A 7126-nucleotide genomic window follows, 5' to 3' on the forward strand; every position below is an offset into this window, starting at 1 on the left:
AAAGAAAGCAGAAGCCGCTTTTCCAAGCCAGGGAAATAATTTCAAAAGCTCTTACAGGTACACAAACAAAAAAAGGTGGAAAAAAGAGAAAAATAAGAAAAAATTCTCACCTGGATTCACCACAGGGGCACTCAAACCTTAGATGTTGTCTGACTTACGGTCTGAAGCATTTTACTGGCCGATCTTCTTCTCCGTCGGCCCTCGGAGATTCGTCCGGACAGCTGGAGGAGCCGCCGTTCCTCCGCAGCCAGACAGCAGCCTCCTCGATGGAAGTTGCACCCTCCAGGGTGACTTTGGACCTGTATAAGAGTCCACTGACAGAGGGAAACCTAGCCGACAAGGAGAGAAGTCTTTCCGTGCGACTAGTGACGCCGTGAACCGAACCGGAAGTCCCTTCCAGTCCCAACTCTTGTTAGATTTGGGATACTTGTCATCTTTCTAAATGACATCAACCAACCTTCCAACTTGTACACGATCTTTATCTTTCCCTCCACCACACCAGGAGAATTTATTCTTCTTCTAAGGTTATAATCACTAGTACCTTATATCTTAACAATGATTTATTTTATTGCTAACACAATATGAAACCTATTACACTAACACTTTTAATACACAATAATCAATATTAATCAATTTCAGGTGTTTATATTCCACTGCGGTCCTAAATTATCTATATAATAACATGTAACAATAATATAACCAATAAATTACCTCAATATTATAACCAATATTCAGTTCATTAGCAATAAAGACCAGGTTTTACAGTCAATCCCTTAACTGTTATAAATATTATTGTATTCAACAAGGAGACAAGTAAATATATTTTCTCACCCCCCACTTGGGCATTCAACCTTTTTTTTCTAGTTAGCCTCCTCCAGTTCAATCATACAATAGATTATGTTCAATTAATTCTTATTGGTCTAAGCTCTCAAATCAAATTACCATTTATCCCTTTTGTTTTAGTAACATTTTAAAGCAATTAATTCACTTCTTAAGTTATGAATATCACTCTTCCCTCATTTAATGCTAATTGGTCATCAGTTCTTATTCAAGATGTCCGCTCTCTCTGCTCAGTCCACACTGTCATTTTTCAAGTTTATTTTATTTTTTGTTAAACTTCTTATTGCCTCTGCTGCAGGAACCAGAAAGAGAAACCACTCTTGATCACCAGTCCTTACAGCCTGTGAGTCTGTTACTTTAAGGTCAGATCTCTTTTTCCCCCGCCTCCTTTTTTGCCGCTATCTGACAGGGGAGGTGATTTCCCCTTTTCACTCTGGGGTTTCTCCTGTTTTCTTCCCTTCTTTGAAATTCTCCAGAAAGATTTCACAATCCGGAACACTTACAAGAGTTCGCTGAGTGTTTACTCTGCCAGGTTAGTTGAGTCACTATCCCATTAATTTACCGCTATTTCAGACAGCTGTCATTTCTTCATGGCCGCCATGATGGGCCATCTCCTTCACCCGGCTTTCTCCTAGGCTTTCCTGCTTTCTGCTGCTTGGACTGCTGTCCTGAGCCACTCAGCTGGGCACCTCCACTTCTGATCTCCCTCTGAGAGATCTGGGGCTTTTAAAAAACCCACCGGGAATAGAGAAATGGCTGTGAAATCAGCACGCTAATTCGGAGTGGCGTTTCAGCACAGCCATTTCGTTTGACAGTTGGCTCCGCCTCCAAATTGTCTTTGTTTTTCATTGGGGGCATAAATTCCTACCAGGGCAACCTTTTTTTTATTCAGGGAAATTTCAATAATCAGTATTCTACTTTCCTCATCTTGATAGATTTGTTTTGGTGTGAAAGCGATACAAATTTGATTCCTAACTTAGAGTAGTTTAGTTCAATGGTTCTTAACCTGGGCGATATTGCCCCCCAGGGGGTGATTTTGTTTTTCAGGGGGGGCGATGGAATGAAAAGGGGCGATGTGGGGGCGAAGGAACAAAAAAGGGGTGATGGAGTGAGAAGTTTGGGGGCACTTTTGAGACTTTTTTGTACAGTGAATCGCTGTATATCTGTCATACAAAAACATCAGATCGCTCACTATTAGTGGATTGAATTGTATTTTCAAATGTTCCTCCAGCTAGCTTCAGTACAGAATGCCGTACATATGTGAATACGCATCGCTTATCTTCATGTGTGTTGCGCAGCAGCCTCTACCCATACAGTGGCACGCCATTGGCCAGAATGGGCTGTGATGGAGGGGGGAGCACTTCTTTTGAAACATTGCATGCTGAGTGGCTGTCCCCTGTGATGTCAGCTGTAATGTCAACGTAACTGTTGAAACTAGGTTTATCAACGTCCACGTGTGTTTTTCTGGTGTTCCAGTGCAGTTGAAAATTTAATTTGCAGGTAGTGCCTTTCATTTCAAGGACCTCTCAACATGGCCGAGAAGAGGAAGTGTCGCCAATATTCAACGGAATACCTAAAATTGGGATTAATTCCATCTCCTTCCAACGTACAGCTTCCGTTTTGTCTTCTTTGTGAGAAAACATTTTCAAATGAAGTGATGAAGCCTTCCTGACTGAAAGACCATTTGGTAAGAATTCATTCGGATAAAGCCGACAAACCGGCATCGTTTTTCCAGTCCTTAAAGGCCAAGTTTGAGGGTCGCAGCACTGTTGGGAAGTTATTTGGAAAATTGTCACTCAATGCCGACAAGGGGCTCATTTGTTCCTATGAAGTATCTTTGTTGATAGCAAAATGTGACAAACCTCACACTATCAGAGAAACGCTGATTTTACCAGCAGTGAAACAGATTGTTGCCACCATGTTGGGGCCCAGCACAAGCACTATCATGCAATCGATTCCTTTGAGCAATGACACCATATCAAAAAGAATTGATAAAATGGCTGCTGATGTGGAAGAAAGGCTTATTGACACCTTGAAAAATACAGAATCCGTGATGCAGATTGACGAGTCAACGATTTATGAAAATGTTATTGGCTTATCCATTTCATCAACAGAAATGAAGAGATTGGGGAAGAACTGTTATTTGTTCAAAATTTAGGCATCGACACAAAAGGTTCTTCAATATTTAAAAAGGTTGAAGTTTTTTTTAATGAGAAAAACATCCCTTTGACAAACGTCGTGGCATGTGCAACCGACGGAGCTGCATCCATGGTTGGACGATATTGTGGATTTCAAGCTCATCTAAAATTGGTTGTACCTGGAGTTATGACTGTCCATTGCATCATTCATAGACAGCACCTCGTCTCAAAAAATTTGAGTAGCCGTTTGCACGAGTCTCTATGTTACCTCATTAATGCTGTGAATAAAATTAAGTCGAATGCCTTGAACAACCGACTTTTTCACAAGCTTTGTGAAGAACATGATGAGGAGTTTGAAGATTTCCTTTTGCACACCGAAGTAAGGTGGCTTTCAAAAGGAAAGTGTTTGCAACAAACTTTTTGACACAGTTGTTGAATTTCTTAAATCCATTGACCCAAGTCTAAGCAGTTCTCTTAAACTTCGACGTCTGGATGTAGCTTATCTCGCTGATGTTTTTGAAAAGCTGAATGAAGTGAACGTAAAGCTGCAAGGAGATAAAATCAATTTTCTTAAGGCCATGGGAGTAATCTGCTCATTTATTTTCAAATTGGATCTCCTTGCAAGCAATATAAGTCGCCAGGAGCTATATCAGTTCCCAAGCCTTGGTAATGAATGTGAACTCCAAGGAGAAGATTTGGACATTTTTTGCTGCCACTTGAAGCAACTAAAAGAAGATATGGAAACCAGATTCTATGATCTAATAAATCTGGAAGGGCCCACTTGGGTGCTAAATCCTTTCACAGCAGACTTTGCACAACTTCATCCCAAACTGCAAGAGCCACTGACAGATCTGAAACAAGACTGTGAAGCCCAGTCACATTTTCAGAGTTACGGCTACGAAGCTTTTTGGGTGAAAATGAGGAACACTTACCCAATATTGTGGGAGAAAGTTAAGTTGCTTCTTTTAGCCTTTCCTTCCACTTACTTAGTGGAGAGGGGCTTCAGCGCCATCCAACAGATCCTTTCTAAGTCAAGGAACATGTTGAAGATCTCTGAGCGTGGTGATTTAAGAATGCAATTAACAAAAATAGTTCCAGACATCAAGAAATTGGCATCAGCTCACCAAGCACAGAGCAGCCATTGATGTTCTTTTTTTTTTTTTTTGCTTTTTGTGTACATACATTTTTTTCATTAATAATTGTCTGAGCTTTTATCATTGTATTTGCTTACATTGGATTTCACGTTCCAGTTTTTGGCTTTGTTTTTGAATTTTTGTTGTGCTCTGTAAAACATTTTGTGTGTCTCTTTGTATTGTACTTTTTTAGCGTGCACTCCAGTTCAATATTATATTTTGTTTGTGTCTTTTAAATCCTTTTTACAGTGTGCGTGACTATATATACTTTCCTCGAATCTTAATTTAGTTTCAGAGTTTTCGTCTTGAAATTCTTAGTTGCTGCATTGCAGTTTGTTCTTATGCCCTTTTTATATTTCTTTTTGTGTCTTAAATTTCACTTGTAATTCAATCATTAAATGTTACTGTTTTTCTTTTCGGGCATTTCACTTTCTTGCAATTGAATTTTGTTTTCAGTAGTCATTACATTTAAGTGTCTTGAATAAATTCAATAATAATGAAATACATGTATCACGAAGTTTGGGAATGAAGTGACAGGTGGCACCAAACTTTTTCACACAGTTGAGATATGGGAAAAAGACTGGAAATAAATTATTTGCATTGATATGTCCAGATGACAATTTTAAAAAAAACAAAAAAAGTGTTTGCATAAATTGAAGAATTATTTCCTATGTTGTGATTGAGAGGTTATGTTGGGGGAGGGGGCAATGACAACTTCCTCATTGGCTAAAGGGGGCGATTCGTTCAAAAAGATTAAGAACCACTGGTTTAGTAGATCCTGATCTTGAATCTTTATATGTGTTTCTTGTAAAATTGTTATGTCTAAGTTTTTCTTACTGAGCTTATTCAAAATTATATTTCTCTTAGCCGGAGAGTTTAGTCCATTTACATTTAATGATAATACTGTTAATATTTCTTCATTACTGCCTCTGTTTTGATCTTGTCGCTCTTGTCGGTCTATCTTCCTTGAGTTCTTTGTGTCTACTTTCATCATCATTGTCATAGTTCATTCTCATTTTTTCTCTTCTCTCCGTTTCCTGTTTTTTGCCTTGTAATTCTTGTGTCTTTCTATTATATCTCTCTGAATTGTTCTCTTCTCTTAACTCTCTTTCTTCTAGTTCATCTTCATTGCCTAGATGCTGCTGGAAAAACTCTTCTGCTTTGTCAATCGAATCTAGCTTATATCTTTTTTCTTGCCAGGTCACCAGAATCCCTTCTGACATTAGTCACCTAAAATTGATGCTTTGTCTTATTAATTTTGATGTAATATGTTGGTAGGGCCTTCTTAGGTCTCTTACCCTTCTAGGGACTTGTTTAAGAACAGTTAGTTGTTTACCTCTGTATTCTATTGGGTCGTCCCTTGTTCTGTGCAAAATTTCATCCCTAATTGACTTCTTCACAAATCTGATATGTACTTCAGCTGGCTCCGCCTCCTCACATAAAATAAATTTATAATGGACTTTTAAACTAAATCTAATTTAAGTTTAGGAAAACTAGGAAGTATAAAATTCACCTTTGAATATATCCAATATATTTTTAAATATATATTTATTTCTGTCAGTCATTCCTGGTGTTAAAAATAATGATTTTTTTTAATGTATCAGAAATATACATGGATAGTGCTCTAGTATCCGTGTGTATTTCTGACACAGATATCAGGATTGAATGTGTTTCATTCCAAAGGCACTTTAAATAACTCTAGAAAGTCTTCCAATCCAATATTTGAGGAGCTGCCACAAAGAATGGGGGGGTGGAGATTAAACTATTTTCCAAAGTATTCGAAGGCAGGACAAGGAGCAATGGATGAGAACTAACCAAGAAGAGAAGTAACCTAGAACTAAGGAGAAATTTCCTGACAGTAAGAACAGTCAACCAGTGGAATGACTTGCCTTCAGAAATTGTGGGTGCTGCACCAATGGAGGCTTTTAAAAAGAGACTGGACAGCCATTTGTCTAAAATGGTATAGGATCTCCTGCTTGAGCAGAAGTAACAAGGCAAGTGCACATTTCCAAGTTCTGACCTGATCCCATTCTAGAGGTTTCAGGAATTCTAATTCTCAAGTGGGCCCTCCTTATAAATAAAGCAGAATGCAAAATATATCTGAGATGACTTGTATCTAGGCATAGAGTTTCCTGAATAGCAGTGGAATATCCCAATGTTTGGTGAAGTTTGGTTAATGTTATATATTATCTTTTTTCATTGAATAAGGTTTTCACTAACTGGCTTGAAAAGAAAGCCTACTCGTTCTCTTAGCAGTATGAGCCATGGTGGTTCAGTGGTTAGAATGCAGAATTGTAGGCTAACTCACTGCTCACTCCAGGAGTTTGTTTCTGAGCAGCTCAAGGTTGACTCAGCCTTCCATCTTTCCGAGGTGGGTAAAATGAGGACCCAGATTGTTGGGGGCAATATGCTGACTCTGTAAACTGCTTAGAGAGGGCTGTAAAGTACTAAGAAGCAGGTATATAAGTTTAACTGCTATTGCCATTCAGAAACAGGTTACACACTGTATTTTTTGCTCATAGCTATTTCATAAACCTTGTCAACTTAATTCAAATAACACTTATTATTGAGGAATTGGATATTTCATCTATTTTTATAATAGAAAGATTAAATAAACCATTGTCAAATTTGATTTAAGTTGCTTAAGCTGGTCCCCAGTGTCCAAAATATATGATAATTGGCTCATTGTTTTAAAATTAAATTAATGATCTCATGGAGGCATTTATGAACTTCCACAGAAATGTGATTATAATATGTCTTGGAGTTGGGGCTCAGCCAAGGTTATGGTTGGACACAACTATGATGGGACAGAGAGTTAATTTTCATATGACCAGACATAAAACATATCCCAAGAGTATTTAAAAAGTTGTTAGATTTATGCAACTTCTGAAACACTGCACAGAGTCATGCCTAAAAGTGTGTTTTATTGACCATATGGATTACTTATGGTCAACTTGGCCTAACACAGAAAAGTAGGAAAAACTCTTTTTTTCTATTTGGCATGTGAACCATATG

At 38.1% G+C, this 7126-nt stretch overlaps 1 pseudogene; it reads left to right on the forward strand.

Moving 5' to 3' along the window:
* The first annotated feature begins 2184 nt into the window (after positions 1–2184).
* Positions 2185–4344, forward strand: LOC120307421 (annotated as a pseudogene).
* The last annotated feature ends 2782 nt before the right edge of the window (positions 4345–7126 follow it).

This window comes from Crotalus tigris, unplaced genomic scaffold, assembly GCF_016545835.1.
Source record: "Crotalus tigris isolate CLP2741 ecotype Arizona unplaced genomic scaffold, ASM1654583v1 scf7180000017775.1145084777:2100578, whole genome shotgun sequence".
Taxonomy (NCBI): domain Eukaryota; kingdom Metazoa; phylum Chordata; class Lepidosauria; order Squamata; family Viperidae; genus Crotalus; species Crotalus tigris.